Here is a 16467-nt window from a genome sequence, read left to right as displayed (position 1 = left end):
CACAATCATCACAATCCTTGCCCCATTTTACCCCTATGCAAGGAATTCATGGTCTAAACATTTTTTAAAATTTATTTATTTATGATAGTCACAGAGAGAGAGAGAGAGAGAGAGAAAGAGGCAGAGACATAGGCAGAGGGAGAAGCAGGCTCCATGCACCGGGAACCGGACGTGGGATTCGATCCCGAGTCTCCAGGATCGCGCCCTGGGCAAAAGGCAGGCGCTAAACGGCTGCACCACCCAGGGATCCCGGTCTAAACATTTTTAAAAGGACGTTTTCTTACAAAATCTCAATGCCATTTTCATGCTTAATAGAATAACAATTCTTTGGTTAGTTGGTATCATGTAAATACCTGGTCCATCATCTAAATTCCCCAATTGTCTCAAAAATGTCTTTTATATAGTTGGTTGGTTTGAACCCTTAAACAAGATCCACACACCTTACCTTTGGCTGCAAGGTCTCTAAGGCTTTTTAGATTCGAGCCCTCCGCCCTCACTCCCATCTTTATGGTTGCCATTATCCTACTGCACAGCAGACTTCAATTATATTTGCACGCATTTACAGGGGGGAAAAGACACATCTACACATTTGAAAGGAACCACACACACTGTATTTTGAGGTTCTGGGAACGGCTTTTTAAAGAAATATTTCAAGTGGTGATAAACACACACCATTACTGAGCCCATATAAACATACAGTAACGTGTAGCTCCATCCTCGTCCCATGACCGCATTTACAATTTCGCAAACCACAGCTTCGGTCCCGGCGGGCGCGGCCTCGACAGCAGGGGGCAGGGTTACCTCCCCTAGAAGCCAAGAGCCGAGGAGGCGCCCTTCCTTCGGTAAACGGGGAGACTGGTTTTCAAGGGAAAAACAAAAGTAAACGGAAGTTTCATTTAGCATAGAGATAAGGTAAATCGCCGGAGAACGTGGTGTTGACAAAACATCAGCGAATTAAATAATAAAGAGATTCTGGTTGAAAGAGCAATCAGATTTGGTTTAAAAGAGGGGCTGGGAAAAAAATAAAAGAGGGGCAGGGCTATTGGAGGACATGGATGGAGTGATGGTGGGCAACTAAGGGAATAGGAGGAAGGCTCGGAAACCCGCTCAGTCGCTGCCGCCGGAGGGAAGAACCCGACGCCCGGCAGGAAGCCCTTGGGGCGACTGGAGTTGACCCAAGGTCGGGAGCAAACATCGGGGAGCAAATCCGGGTATCTAAAAGGTTAATACTGGAGCTGGGTTTTCGAGAGACTGGGAAAAATCCGGAAGAAAAAAAAAAAAAAAAAAAAAGCACCGGGCACAAAGCAGGTGAGCAAACCACTGCAGCCCGCCTCCCTGCGCCCAAGGTTAAGACCTGCGAGAGCCGGCGCGCCTCCACCAGGTGACGATCACGTAAGTGCCGTGACGTCGGTACACGTCACCGCCCATGCCTCCGCCGCGGGAAGTAGTCCCCATCGCGCCCGCTCCGAAGGGACCCGAATGAGGGAGCCTCGAGTCCCTCAGGACGTGAGTTCCGGGAGCGGCCGGTTCGCAGCCAATCCCTGGGTAGGGGGGCGTGGCTAGCTGATTCCTCCGCCCGCGCTTGCTTGTGCTGAGGCCGAGGGAGCCGCCATTTTGGATGCTGAGCTTTGAGAGCCGAGTCGGTGTCAGCCGTTTTCACGCCTGGATTCAGCCCTGTGAGTCTTATCGGCAGTCTGTCTTACCGTTAAGGGTCTTTGTTTTTCTCCTCGCGCTGAGCTCTGGATTTAGGAGTTCCCAAGTCTGGGTTCAGACGACCCTGAGGTGGCAAAGGGAGGTGAAAAGGGAGGATCCTGGGTCTGGGGGTCAGGCCGGAGGCCCGCGGCGCGGGAGGCCGCTTGAGGCGGGGGCTGGGGGCGTGGCGGGGCGCGAGCCGCGTGGAGACCGCTGGTCCCGGATACTTGAGGCGGCGGAACTTTCCTCTTGTGCTTCCTGCCTGGAAGAGTTCTTCCCCCGAGGCGGAAACGCCGCGGCCTCGGCGCCTGTTGGTGACGGGGCTCGGCCTGCGATCTCGGGGTGACACCCTGTGCCCTGTTGGACTGGTCCAGAGAGGCTCCGGGAAGGTCGGGGTCTGCGTTGACCGCTCCACCTGGCGGGGCGGCCTCCATCGGCCGGAGGGAGTCGGCGAGCAGCGGTCTTTGCCCCCCGTGTCGTAGGGGAGACCCTGTGAGGAGCCCGAGGCCCTCTCCTCGTCTCGCTCCTGTCCGTATCCTCCGCTCTCTCTTCCGGGGTGCTGGAGCTCAGGGCTTCAAACTCAGCCGCGTAAACTTTCGCCGGGATCGGGATCCACAGAGGGTCCGTTTACCATTAGGCGGTAAGGAAAGGCACAGCCCCTTCATTAAAATTAAAAGCCGCTTATAAATCACTCTTTTCGAGGGGGGGGGTTTGTAATTCTTTGTTCCGGGTTATGCGTTTAACTTTGTATTGAAATTTCATGCAGACTAAACGGTAGTAATGAATTAACTCCTCATTTAGCTTCAAAACGATCAGTTCGGGGCCAATTTTGTTTATATCTCTCCTTGTGCGTGTATTTAATAAAATAGTAATTGAGATGCCTGTGAGTGGGCGTAGGCACGGAGAAGCCTTTGACTCCTTTACCTACAGTCCAGGAGTCCGTGGGAAATTTTGTTTTTACAACTTTCTCAGAAGCACATCTACTGGGAATAAAAGGACTTCGTGATACCCTTTTCTTAGAAAGTAAAAGAGTGTTTTGAAACTTTAATGTGGGCAGCCCAGGTGGCTCAGCGGTTTAGCGCCGCCTTCGACCCAGGGCCTGATCCTGGAGACCGGGATCGAGTCCCGCGTCGGGCTCCCTGCATGGAGCCTGCTTCTCCCTCCGCCCGTGTCTTTCTGCCTGCCTCTCTCTCTCTCTCTCTCTCTCTCGCTCTCGTGTGTCTCTCATGAATAAATAAATCTTAAAAAAAAAACTTTAATGTTAGCATTGGCTCTCATTTTCAAAGAAGTACAGTTACTGTTTTGTCCAAATGATTTGTTTTTACTTTCTTCCTGTGCCTCTGGGCTTCTAAGTGATCAGGAGCCTCCGGAATCCCCAACTCTAGGCTTAAGTTCTCATTCATTTAAAATTAGAATCAAGTCCCAGCTGTAGGTAGTCTCGTCTGACTTTAAAAATAGAAAATGGGGGATCCTTGGGTGGCGCAGCGGTTTAGCGCCTGCCTTTGACCCAGGGCGCGATCCTGGAGACCCGGGATCGAATCCCACGTCGGGCTCCAGGTGCATGGGGCCTGCTTCTCCCTCTGCCTGTGTCTCTGCCTCTCTCTCTCTCTGTGTGACTCTCAATTTTTGTTTTTTGTGACTATCATAATTTAAAAAAAAAATGGGGTGTAGTCTAATGAAATTAGACTAATGAAACTGTATGCATTAGTTTGCACATCAATACTAATTTCAGCATCATTTATATGACAGATGTCAGTTGGGGAAATAATTTGAAAATTACTACTCTGGAATATTAGCCATTAAAATAAAACTAAAGACTGTAGCATAACAGATGCTATGTTACATGATAAAATGCGGGGTTCAGTAGTGTCAGAGTCCATGATTACAACTGTGTAAAAATATGAGGAAAAACTCTTGGTGAGATGTATACCCAGTGACTCCTGTGATTTTTTTTTTTAATATTTATTTTGTTGAAACAAGACAAAAATACTTTGATAATATCTACACATTTCAATATTTATAGCTTCCAGAATATATAATGGTCTCTGCTTTCTGTAGTCTGTACTTTTCTTGTGTGTTACACATGATGCTACTGGTCTTGTGACCCTTTATTTTATTAACTTTTTAATCTTGATTAATTTGATCAGTGAAGGTTTGATAACAGTTGACAGTGTGAAAATACAGTAAAGTTGGCTTTTTTTTTTTAAGATTTTATTTATTTATTCATGAGAGACACACAGAGAGAGAGAGATAGAGAGGGGCAGAGACACAGGCAGAGGGAGAAGCAGGCTTCATGCAGGGAGCCTGATGCAGGACTCGACCCCAGATTCTAGGATCACGACCTGAGCCGAAGGCAGACACCCAAACCGCTGTAGGATATATTTCTTAAAAAGACTCGAAGGTTGAAATTACTCCTTGATCCATGAACTGCAGAATGGATGTTGTGTTATCAGGCATGAAAACGTTAATCTCATACATCTCCATTAGAGCTCGTGGGTGACCAGGTGTGTTGTCAGTGAACAGTAAAAGGAATCTTTTTTATTCTGAGCAGTAGGTCTCAATGGTGGGCCTAATATCTTTAGTAAACCGTGTTGTAAACATGTGCTGTCATTCTGGCTTTGTTGTTTCATTTATAGAGCACAGGCAGAGTGGATTTAGCATAATTCTTAAGTGCTGTAGGATTTTCAGAATGGTAAATGAGCATTGGCTTCAACTTAGTCACTGGCTGCATTAGCTTTTTTTTTTTTTTTTTTTTTAATTTTCTTTTCATTTATTTATTCATGAGAGACACAGGCAGAGGGAGAAGCAGGCTCCATGCAGGGAGACTGACATGGGACTCTATCCCGGGACCCCAGGACCACACCCTGGGCGGAAGGCCGCGCTAAACCGCTGAGCCACCTGGGCTGCCTGATGCATTAGTTTCTAACAAGAGTTACTGGGTCCTTTGAAGCTTTAAGTCCAGGCATTGACTTCTGAGTATGGAAGTCCTAGATGGCATCTCCTTCCAGTATAAGGCTGTTTTGTCTACATTTAAAACCTGTTGTTTAGGGATACCTGGGGGCGTCATCTTGGTCTGGGGATTGAGTCCCACATTGGAGTCCTGTAAGGAGCCTGCTTCTCCCTCTGCCTATGTCTCTGCCTCTCTGTGTCTCATGAATAAATAAATAAAATTTTTTAAAAACTAAAATCTTGTTTAAAGGGCACCTGGGTGGCTCAGTCGATTAAGCAATCCAACTCTTTGCTCAGCTCAGGTCTTGATCTCAGGGTGGTGAGTTCAAGCCCCATGTTGGTCTCTGTGCTGAGCATGGAATCTACTTAAAAAAATATAGCCACCTTTAATCTTAGTTACATCTTCTGGATAATTTGCTGCAGCTTCTGCATCAGCACTTGCTGTTTCACGTTGCTCCTTGCTATAGAGGATGGCTTCTTTCTTTAAACTTCATGAGTCAGTCTCTGCTAGCTTCAAGCTTTTCTTTGTAGCTACCTCTCCTCTCTCAGTTAGTAGAACTGAAGAGAGTTAGGAATTTGCTCTGGATTAGGCTTTGGCTTAGGGAATGTTGTGGCTCGTTTGATCTTTTATCCAGAACACTAAAACGTTCTCCATATCAGCAATAAGGCTGTTTTGCTTTCTTATCATTTCTTCACTGGGGTAGCACCTCTCGTTTCCTTCAAGAAATTTTCCCCTGCATTTACAACTTGGCTAACTGGTGCGAGAAGCCTAGGTTTTGGCCTAGCTCAGCTTTTTTTTTTTTTTTTAACACATTATTATTATTATTTAAGATTTCATTCATCTATTCATGAGAGACACAGAGAGAGGCAGAGACACAGGAGGGAGAAGGCTCCATACAGGAAGCCTGACCTTGGACTTGATCCCCGGTCTCCGGGATCAGGCTCTGGGCTGAAGGTGGCGCTAAACCACTGAGCCACCTGGGCTGCCCCAGCTCAGTTTTTTGACTTTTTTTTTTTTTTTTAAGATTTTATTTATTCATGAGAGAGACAGAGATAGGCAGAGACATAGGCAGAGTGAGAAGCAGGCTCCCCACAAGGATCCACATGTGGGACTTGATCCCAGACTGCCCTGAGCTGAAGGTAGGTGCTGAACCCTTGAGCCACCCAGGCGTCCCTTGACATGTTTTTCTTAATGAGTTTAATCATTTGTAGCTTTTGATTTATAGTGAGAGACATTTGACTCTTTACCTTGAACAGTTAGATACCATTATAGGGTTATTGATTAGCTTAATTTCAATATTGTTTCCTAGGAAATAGGGTTGCCTAAGCAGAGAGAGAGAGACGGGTGGAGCAATCAGAACATACACATAAATCAGTAAAGTTCATTGTCTTACATTGGAGTGGTTGGTGGCACTCCAGTTACAATTTTACAATAGTAACATCAAGGATCTGTGGTCACAGATCACTGTAACATATGTAATAATAATAAAGGTTGAAATACTGTGAGTGAGAATTACCAAAATGTGACCCAGGCATGGATTGAGCAAATGCTTTTGGAAAAATGGTGCTGATAGACTGGCTTGATGCAGGGTTGCAAACCTTAATCTGTAAAAAATGCAGTATCTGAGAAGTGCAATAAAAAGAGGTATGCCTGTGTATGAACTAGTTTCGTAATTACTAGTTCATAATCATTTCCTAGGATTTATGTTACAGTCATTTACATGTCTTAGAGTTGTTTTTTGTCTTTCTCATTAGCTTGTAAGATCTTTGAAACTTTAGGGCGAGGTCTTATAATGTGTCTTTCTGTGGTGGCTTAGCACAGTGCTTGATAGAAGAGCACACAACAAACAGTTGGTGAGTGAATGCATGACAGTAAACATGTTGAGGCATAACATCTTAGAATAATCTGTGAATCATAAAAGGAATTTTAAATGTGTTGTACAGTATTAGTATATGGTGCATATATATACACATACATATATTTATTCATATATGTTTTACTTATGTGGATGTTTGCATATATATAGAACAGTTAACTTGACCAGAATATTTTATTAACTTTCAGATTGTTCCTAAATTTAATATTCCTAATCATGCCAGGTACAAAGATTATGGTATTTAGCTTTGGAAACAGGTTCAAATCCTGGAATGGTAATGGAGTTGGTATTTTGTATTAGACTAGTTTAGGGTCTAATGACTTATTTCATATATTGATAATTATTTAGGATCTTTAGTTGTTGCCTTTGTGGTTTAATGCATTATCTTTAATGATTCATGGTTTTTGTAGAACAGGAATCTAGTTTCTGAAAGCTGAAAATCCTTGAAACTTAGGGGTTACCTGGCTGGTTCAGTCAGAAGAGCATGCGACTCTTGATCTCCAGGTTGTGAGTTTGAATACCAGTATGGGTTGTAGAGATTACTAAAAACAGAAATTAAAAACTTAAAGAAAATTCTTGAAACTTAAGTTAACAAAATACTTTGGCAAATTGTTTTTTTTCCTTAAATCTAAAACAAAAATTAAGTCAGTGGAATTAAAACAAAGAATTTTTTTTTAAGAATGTTATTTTTATTTAAATTTCTTACTAATTAACAATAGTAACAGCTTTGTACAAAGCCCTGTGCCTGGCAGTGTGGGAATAACAATGGAACCGCAGAAATAGGTTTGACCAAAGGAAAAAAGAAGCTTTGACTTCAAGCAACTATACTGATTACAGTCGAAGTCTTCCAATGACTTTGAAACAGGTTAGTCAAAAAAAAGTCAAAGCTGGGGAGAAAACATATAAAAGCCCATTTATCATTTAATTCTCATACCAGCCTTATAAGGTGTGAGGGTTCATGTGATACTGGTATTAATTTTCTGTAGATGATTGATAGAAAATTCTTAAGTGTTTAATAGAGAAGCCACCTGGGCCTGAGTTTTTTTTCCTTTTGAATGTTTTTTAATTTTAGATTCAATTTTTGTTATGTGTATGGAGTAATCACATTTTCTATTTCTTTGTCAGTTTTGGTAAGTTGAGTTTCCGAGATTTGTCTATTGTTTTTTGAATTTATAGATGAAAGTTGCTAATTCCTCTTTTCATTAATTTCTCTAGGATTTGTAATGATATTCATTCCACCCTTCATTCCTGATAGTTTGTCCCTTTTCTATAGATTTATCTATTTTTAAAGATAATCTTTATGCTCAACATGGGGTTTGAACTCACCACCCCAAGATAAGTGTCCTGTGCTTTACTGACTGTGCCAAGCCAGGTGCCCCAAGATTTATCAATTTTTTTTTAAAGTTTATTTATTGAGAGAGAAACTACACATGCCTGGGGGCGGGGGGTAGAGAGAGAAGCAGGCTCCTTGCGATGCAGAGAGATCTCTATCCATGGACCCCAAGATCACGACCTGAGCTGAAGGCAGTCTGCTTGGTGTCTGCCTTCAGTTTAGGTCATGATCCTGGAGTTCCCAGATTAAGTCAGGCTACCCGTTTCTCTCTGCCCCTTCCTCCTGCTCTGTGTCCTCTAAAGTAGATCAAATCTTTAAAAAAATTTTTTTTCCTAGATAACCAGCGTTTGGTTTTGTTTATTTTTCTGTAGTTTTCTGCTTCAGATTTATTTATTTATTTGGCCTTGTTTTTATTATTTTCTTCTGGTTGCTTTGGGTTAATACAGCTCTTTTTACAGTTCCTTAGGTGGTAGCTTAGATTACTAATGTGAGACCTTTTCTAATATAAGCATTTAGTGTTGTAAATTTCCCCTAAAGCACTGCTATTTTCTTTAATTTTTTTTTAAAGATTTTATTTATTTATTCATGAGAGACAGAGACCCAGGCAGAGGGAGAAGCAGGCTCTCCGAGGGGAGCCCAACATGGGACTCCAGATCACACCCTGGGACAAAGGCAGGCGCTCAACTACTGAGCCACCCTGGTGTTCCCCTTAAGCACTGCTTTTTAAGCTACATCCACAAGTTTCAATATTTTCATTTCCTTGCAATTCAAACCTTTAGATATTTTTTCCTGCTTGCAATTTCCTCTTTGAGCCTTGGATTATATAGAAGTGTATTGTTTAATTTTCCAGCATTTGGAGATGTTCTGTCTTGTTAACTGATTTCTGGTTCAGTTCCATATGGTCAAAGTTCATACTTTGTGTGACTTCCACTCTGTTAAGGTTGTTTTGTACACTAGGATATGGTCTACATTCAAGTATGTTCCATTTTCTTTACTGTGTTGGGCGGAGTTTTCTGTAACTATCATTGAGATAGGTTGGTTGGGTGTGTTCAGTTCTTGTATGTCCTTGCTGATACTTTGATCATTTACTGATGAAGTATGTTGAAGTGTCCAGCTATAATTAGGGATTTGTTTATTTCTCCTTTCTTATCTGTGAGTTCTTGATTCATATATTTTGAAGCCCTGTTTGTAGGTGCATTCATTATTAGGATTGTTACATTTACTTGAATTCACTCTTTTATCGTTATATAATTATATCATTTTATAATGTTCCTTTTTTATGCCTAGTTTTCCTTTTTTTTTTTTTTAAGATTTTATTTATTTATTCATGAGAAACACAGAGAGAAAGGCAGAGAGAGAAGCAGGCTCCATGCAGGGAACCTGACGTGGGACTCGATCCCGGATCTTCAGGATCACACCCTGGGCTGAAGGCGGCGCCAAACTGCTGAGCCACCCGGGCTGCCCAAGTTTTCCTTGTCCTGAAATCTACTTTGTCTAATATAGTCCCTCCAACTAACTTTAACTTTATTTTTAAAATTTTTTAAAAAGATTTTATTCATTCATGAGAGACAGAGAGAGAGAGGCAGAGACACAGGCAGAGAGAGAAGCAGGCTCCCTGCAGGAAGCCCGACTTGGGACTTGATCCCGATCCCGGGGCTCCAGGATCTTGCCCTGGGCCCAAGGCAGGCGCTCAACCATTGAGCCACCCAGGCATCCCTAACTTTCTTTTTATTTATTTATTTTTTAAATTTTTTATTTATTTATGATAGTCACACACAGAGAGAGAGAGAGGCAGAGACACAGGCAGAGGGAGAAGCAGGCTCCATGCACCGGGAACCCGACATGGGACTCAATCCCGGGTCTCCAGGATTGCGCCCTGGGCCAAAGGCAGGCGCCAAACCGCTGCGCCACCCAGGGATGCCCCTAACTTTCTTTTTAAAAATTGAATTATACAAGATGAAATCAGAGAGGGAGACAAATCATATGAGACTCTTAGGAAACAGAGGTTCGCTGGAGGGGAGGGGGTGGCGGGATGGGTTAAGCATAACTGGGTGATGGACATTAAGGAGGGCATATGATGTAATGAGCACTGGGTATTATATAAAATTGTTGAATTACTGATCTCTACCTCTGAAGCTAATAATACATTATATGTTAGTTAATTGAATTTAAATAAAAAAGAAAAGTTGCCCAGGGCCACATATCTCATAAGTGGCACAGCCACGATTTAAAACCAGGCAGTGTGACTCCAGAGTGTCACCTCAATTTGGCAAGAGAAACAGCCAGATTTTGTCTTTTTGTTTCGTTTTCATCTCATGATCAAGCAGATGTCATTTAAGAGTACTATTTGGGGGGGGGCACCTGGGTAGCTCAGTAGTTGAGCATCTACCTTTGGCTCAGGTCATGATTCTGGGTTCCTAGGATGGGGTCCTGGGATCGAGTCCCTCATCAGGCTCCTCTGCTTGAGTCTGCTTCTCCTTCTGCTTATGTCTCTCTTGAGTAAATAAATAAAATCTTTAAAAAAAAAAAGTATTATTTTTTCAATCCTCAGTGTTTTATGTTGAAACCTCAGCACATTAAAAATGAAAACAAAACAGAAATTAAAAAAAATAAGTTAAAATTGGCATAAAACATTAGTTTCAGGTATGCAGCATAATGATTATTATGTATATTGAAAAATGATCATTAGAGTAAGTCTAGTTAACATCCATCACCATACACAGTTAACAAAACTTTTTTCTTGTGATAACTTTTTTGTATATGTGTGATAAGAGCTTTTAAGGTCTACTCTCAGCAACTTTCAAATAAGCAGTATAGTATTATTAACTAATCTATACATTCACATCCCCATGACTTAAATATTTATTACTGGAAGCTTGTACTGAAATGGGGTGGAAGGGTGTAAAAAATTTAAACTTCCAACTTTCTTTTGATGAGTGTGTGATACACATTTTTAATTCTTTTACTTTATTTCTTTTAAAGATTTGAGAGAGAGCAAGCTTGAGTAGGGGAAGGGGCAGAGGGAAAGGAACAAGTTGACTCCCCACTGAACAGGGAGCCCCACACGGAACTTGATCCTAGGATCATGACCTGAACCAAAGGCGCGCACTGAACCAGGTGCCCCAACCTTTTTGTTTTTAAAATTTTATTTGAGTGGGGAGCATATGAGCTCATATGAGTGGTGAGAGGAGAAGAGGGAGAGGGACAAGCAGACATTGCACTCATGACCTGAGCTGAAATCAAGAGTTGGATGCTTAACACACTGAGCTACCCAGGCACATCCTTTCACTTTTAACATACTTGTTTTTATTTTATCAAAGTGAGTTTCTCGTTGATAGAATATAGATGGATCATTTTTTGGACCATTCTGACCATCTCTGTCTAAGTTGTTTTTAGACCATTTTTATATAATTATGTAATTATTATTTAAGTTCAATTATTAACACCATTTTATTATGTTTTCTGTTCTCTGTTTTTCATTTGTTAGTATTTTTGCCTTTTGGGTTATTTGAATACCAGTATTCCAGTTTAAAATATTGAAGGTTTTTTTTTATATATAGTATTTTTTACAGGTCACTATATGTATTACAGTAGATATACTTTGACAATATATTTAGAGTCAGTATTTTCTCTGGCTGCTTTCGGTATTTTACAAATTTATCTTTAGTTTTCAGCAGTTTTTTGATGATGAGTCTGGGCAAACATTTCTTTGTGTTTATGCTGTTTTGGAATGCCCTAAACTTTTTCAGGCTATAGACATATGCTTTTTGCTAAATTATGCCATTAGCTAAATTTGGGGAGTTTTCAGACTTTAGGGTTTGGTTTTTTTTTTAAGATTTATTTTAGAGGTGCCTGGATGGCTCATTTGGTTGAGCGTCTGCCTGCCTGCAGCATGGGTCATGATCTTAGGGTCCTGGAATTGAGCCCCATGTTGGGTTCTCGGCTCAGCGGGAAGCCTGTTCTCCCTCTCCTCCCCACTTGTACTTTCTTTTGCTGTTTCTCTCAAATAAAATCTTTAAAAAAAAATTTAGAGAGCAAGAGAGAGAACCCACACATGTACAATTGTGAGGAGGGACAAAAAGAGAGGGAGAGAGAATCTCTATTTTCCTCAGCTTCCTTCCTTACCATCAACTTGTCTTCTGTGTCACTCACTCTTTCTTCCACCTCATTAACCCTAGCAGTTAGGAAATCCAGTTTATTTTTTATTTTATTTATTTATTTGTTTTTAAATATTTTATTTATTCATGAGACAGAGAGAGAGAGGCAGAGACACAGGCAGTGGGAGAATCTGGCTCCGTGCAGGGAGCCCGATGTGGGACTCAATCCCGGGACTCCAGGATCACGCCCTGAGCCACGCGGGCATCCCAGGAAATCCAGTTTAAATTGCATCTCATTTAATTTATTTTTAATTTAAGATTGATTAGATCTAAATTCTACAATAATGAAGTCTCTGGAGTTCTTTGTGCTTTTTTTTCCAGAGCCACTAGTTGCTTTATAATTGTGCTTCTGAGTTGGCTTTCTGACATCGAGTTGAAATCCATACTCCGTAACTCTGTGGCAGAGAGTACTGTTTCTGATTCTTTTTTTTTTTTTTTAATTTTTATTTATTTATAATAGTCACACAGAGAGAGAGAAGCAGAGACATAGGCAGAGGGAGAAGCAGGCTCCATGCACCGGGAGCCCGACGTGGGATTCGATCCCGGGTCTCGAGGATCACGCCCCGGGCCATAGGCAGGTGCTAAACCGCTGCGCCACCCAGGGATCCCTCTTTCTTTGTTTCTGATTCTTTTTTTTGTGGTGATTCTTCCTTCTAGTCATTTTGTTCGTTGCAGAGTGGCTGTATGAGTGGGCTGAGTCAAAAATATCAACCATGGCCCAACTAAATTCCACCCTAGATGATTCTGATGAGGTCAGAGACCAGAAAATGAAAAAAGAAGATCAGAACAAAATAAAACAAAAGGACCACTAAAGTGATAAATTTTAAAACAAAGTAGTAAAAAATAAAAGGCCAAAAACCCCAAAGAAGAAGAAAAAAGTAAAGAAAAAGGGAAAAAAAAGGGGGAACTGGGGAATGGTGATGGTGAAGGGGTGGTAGTGGAGAGAGAATATAGTCTACCTGAGGGGTCCTAGAGGGTGATCCTCTTGGTTCTGAGTGTATTTTGTTCTGTATGTTAGAAGATGCTCAAACCCAGCATCCCATATATAAACCAGCAATACTTCTAGAAAGCTCCAGCATTGCCACCAAAACATAAGATAAAAGAGGGGGGCAGAATGGAAATGAAGAGAGAATATAATCTCACAGAACGAACCAGCCCGGTATTCCTCTTGGTTCTGGGTGCATGCTGGTCATGTTTTAGAAGTATTCTGCCATTGTAGAACAAAACAAGGCAGAGAAAAACACAAAACAAAAACCCCTATCTCCTATATTTCCCCAAATTAAATTGAATATGTTGAAGGGAATCCAGAAGTGAAAAAATATATCTAAGACGTGTAATTGTAGAAATATGAAAGTCAAAAAGGAAAAAACTTAAAAATGAAGAGCTGGTAATATTGTAGTTAAGGTAGGGAAAGGGAAAAAATATTGGAAATGTTTAGTCTGATATAAAAACTAATTGTAATGGAAAAGGTGGAAAAACAATTTTAAAAGGGGAGGGAGACCCTCTAGTTCTATATACTATATTCCCTCGATTTTCCCTTGCTCCTGGAGCTTTTCAGCACTGCTTGGTCAAGAACTCTTCCCCTGTTCTTCCAGCTGGTCCTCGGGGGGAGGGGTCTGCTGTGCTGATTCTCAGGCGTCTGTGCTTGGGCAGAGATGCCTCGCCCCTTACCAGATGCAGGGCTCAGTGTGAGCTGTTTAGCCCTTGAGGCCTTTGTTCCCTGGCGGCCTTGCCCCTCCCAGGCACACGGTGAAACAAGGAGGAAAAACATCAGTGGCTGCGGCCAGATTTCCAGCTCTGGAGTCAAGCTCCCGATGAGTAACTAATGCAGTCTCCCAGTCCTCACTGGCCTAAATGCTCCCAGGCCGATGAGGGTGCACACAGATATACAGCTTGGGGGCGCCCAGCAGCAGGAGAGTTCTCGCTGTCCTGTGCTCTCCCTGGTTCCACCTGCCCCAGGGGGAATGTAGGATCGCTGGCTTTGTCTGCTTGGGTGCCCTGGGATCCGGAGCCCTGTGCTGGAACCACGCTCTCCTGGGGGCCACCTCTCCCTAAGGGAAAAGGGCACAGCCGCCTCCGTTCGGAGCCGGCTCACCTAACCTACTGGCTTCTCCCAAATGCCCTGGAGGGCTGTGGCACTCCAACCCTTTACCGATCTCAGACCATGGTTTGCAGTGAGCTATCCCTGCAGGGCATCTCCTCAAATACTGACTCCGGGAATCTTTTTCTTTTTTTTTTTTAAATTTTATTTACCTATTCATGAGACACAGAGAGAGAGACACAGAGGCAGAGACACAGGCAGAGGGAGAAGCAGGTTCCACGCAGGGAGCCCGACATGGGACTTGATCCCGGGTCTCCAGGATCACGCCCCGGGCTGAAGGCGGCGCTAAACCACCGAGCCACCTGGGCTGCCCCCCCCCTTTTTTTTAATATTTTTTTTCTTTATTTATTTATGATAGTCACAGAGAGGGGGGGGCAGAGACACAGGCAGAGGGAGAAGCAGGCTTCATGCACCAGGAGCCTGACGTGGGATTCGATCCCGGGTCTCCAGGATCGTGCCCTGGGCCAAAGGCAGGCACCAAACCGCTGCGCCACCCAGGGATCCCCTGACTCCGGGAATCTTGAGGCTACATTCCCCTCCTGTGGTTCTGCCTGATTTCCCTGCTAAGCACTTTTCTGTCAGGGAAAAATCCAGTGCGGATCCAGGGCTGGACTTTCCTGTCCCTGAGGCTTTCACCGCTCCGCTTTAGCTCTGCTACTCGCAGTGCCTCTCCCCCACTTTATTCTTTTTTCTTTATTTTTTTTCACCTTCCTACCTTGTTAGAAGCGAAAACTTTTCTCTCTGTAGCATTCCAGCTGTTCTCTCTTTATTTATTTATTTTTGTTGTTGTTGTTCTCTCTTTAAATCTCAGGTTGAATTCATAGGTGTTCAGGATGTTTTGAAAGTTATCTAGGTAAGTTGGTGGGACTGGGTGAGTTGAGGACCCTACTCCTCTGCCATCTTGCCCTGCCTCTAGGGGAGAGAGAATCTCAAGTAGATTCCCAGCTGGACCTGGAGTCTTATATAGGGGTTGATCTCAGAACTCAGATCTTGACTTGAGCGGAAATCAAGACTCAGATGCTCAACTGAGCCACCCAGTGCCTCCTTCAGCCTATAGGTTTTCACAGTTTTTTGGTACCAACTTTTCTGGGACTCTGAGGACACAAATACTAGATCCTTTGCTATTGCCCCACAGATCTCTGAGACTTTGTTCACTTTAAAAAAAAAATCTTTTTAAACCAGATACTTTAATATTTATTAATGAGCAAGGCATATGTGGCTTAGTCTGTTAAGCATCTGCCTTCAGCACCAGTTGTGGTCCTGGGGTCTTGGATTGAGCCCACATTGGGCTCCCTGCTCAGTGGAGAGCCTGCTTCTCCCTCTCTGTCCTTCCCCCCTTCTCCTGCATCACTCTCCAGCTCACTCCCTGTCTTTAATAAAATCTTTGAGAAAAAGATTTATGAGGGAGAGAGCAAGCAAGTGAGGGGAGGGCAGAGGGAGAGAAAATTTCCAGCAGACTTTCCACTGAGCGTGGAGCCCAGTGCTGGGCTCCGTCTCCCCACCCATGAGATCATGACCTGATCCTAAACCAAGAGGCAGACACTGAACTGAATAAGCCACCCAGGTGCCCCCTTGGTTCTGGTTTTTAAGGACTACACGTGTTACTCTTAAGTATAGCTAGCTCATTAATTCTGACTGCTGCATAGTAGTCTGTTGTGTGCTTCTGTCACATTTTATTTGTCCTCTTGTAAGGAACTCGTGGTATCCTGCCAACTCCTTACTACCATAGGGTCTGTATGTGCTTCACTATATATGTGTCTTCATGGTCTTCTGTACAAATTTCTTTGAGGGTATTGTTCAGCAGTGTGATTGCCAGATCTTAAGGTATATGTGTCCATTTACCTTATACATGAAGACATTTTATTAAATACTAACAGGCTAATATTCACTCTTACAAAGGAAGGAGATCCTGTCACTTGCTACAGCATGGACTCAGACTTTACTTATACTGTTGTGTGTGTCAAAATACATAAACAGCATGTTTTGTTTATCCATTCATCTGTTATTGAACATTTGGGTTACTTCCACCTCTTGGCTATAGTGAATAATGCTGCTATGAACATGGGTGTGGAAATAACTTGGAGATCCTGTTTTCACTTCTTTTGGATGTATACCAAGAAGTAAGATTACTGGATCAGATGGTATTTCTGTTTTCAATTTTTTAAGGAACTACCATACTGTTTTCCATAGTGGTACCCCACTTTACAGTCTCACCAACAATGGTACACAAGGGCTTCAGTTTTTTCCATATCCTTTCTGACACTTTTTTTTTTTTATTTACTTATGATAGTCACAGAGAGAGAGAGAGAGAGAGAGGCAGAGACACAGGCAGAGGGAGAAGCAGGCTCCATGCACCGG

General features: G+C 42.8%; 1 protein-coding gene across 3 annotated transcripts in view; it reads left to right on the top strand.

Moving 5' to 3' along the window:
* Positions 1-1559: 1559 nt before the first annotated feature.
* The window catches only part of IST1 (IST1 factor associated with ESCRT-III), a 39155-nt gene continuing 24247 nt past the window's right edge, over positions 1560-16467 (top strand). Inside the window, exon 1 of one of the 3 annotated variants that reach the window (XM_055305013.1) lies at positions 1560-1676. The gene's annotated coding sequence lies outside the window, so the exon portion shown is untranslated. Of the gene's footprint in view, positions 1677-2176; positions 2333-7364; positions 7384-16467 lie in introns of those variants that run through there. The other 2 variants (XM_055305014.1, XM_055305015.1) reach the window with 2 other exon arrangements.

The sequence above is a fragment of the Nyctereutes procyonoides genome, unplaced genomic scaffold, assembly GCF_905146905.1.
Source record: "Nyctereutes procyonoides isolate TBG_1078 unplaced genomic scaffold, NYPRO_anot_genome, whole genome shotgun sequence".
Classification (NCBI taxonomy): domain Eukaryota; kingdom Metazoa; phylum Chordata; class Mammalia; order Carnivora; family Canidae; genus Nyctereutes; species Nyctereutes procyonoides.
The sequence above is the reverse complement of the archived record's forward strand: the minus strand, read 5'-3'. Positions and strand labels throughout refer to the sequence as shown.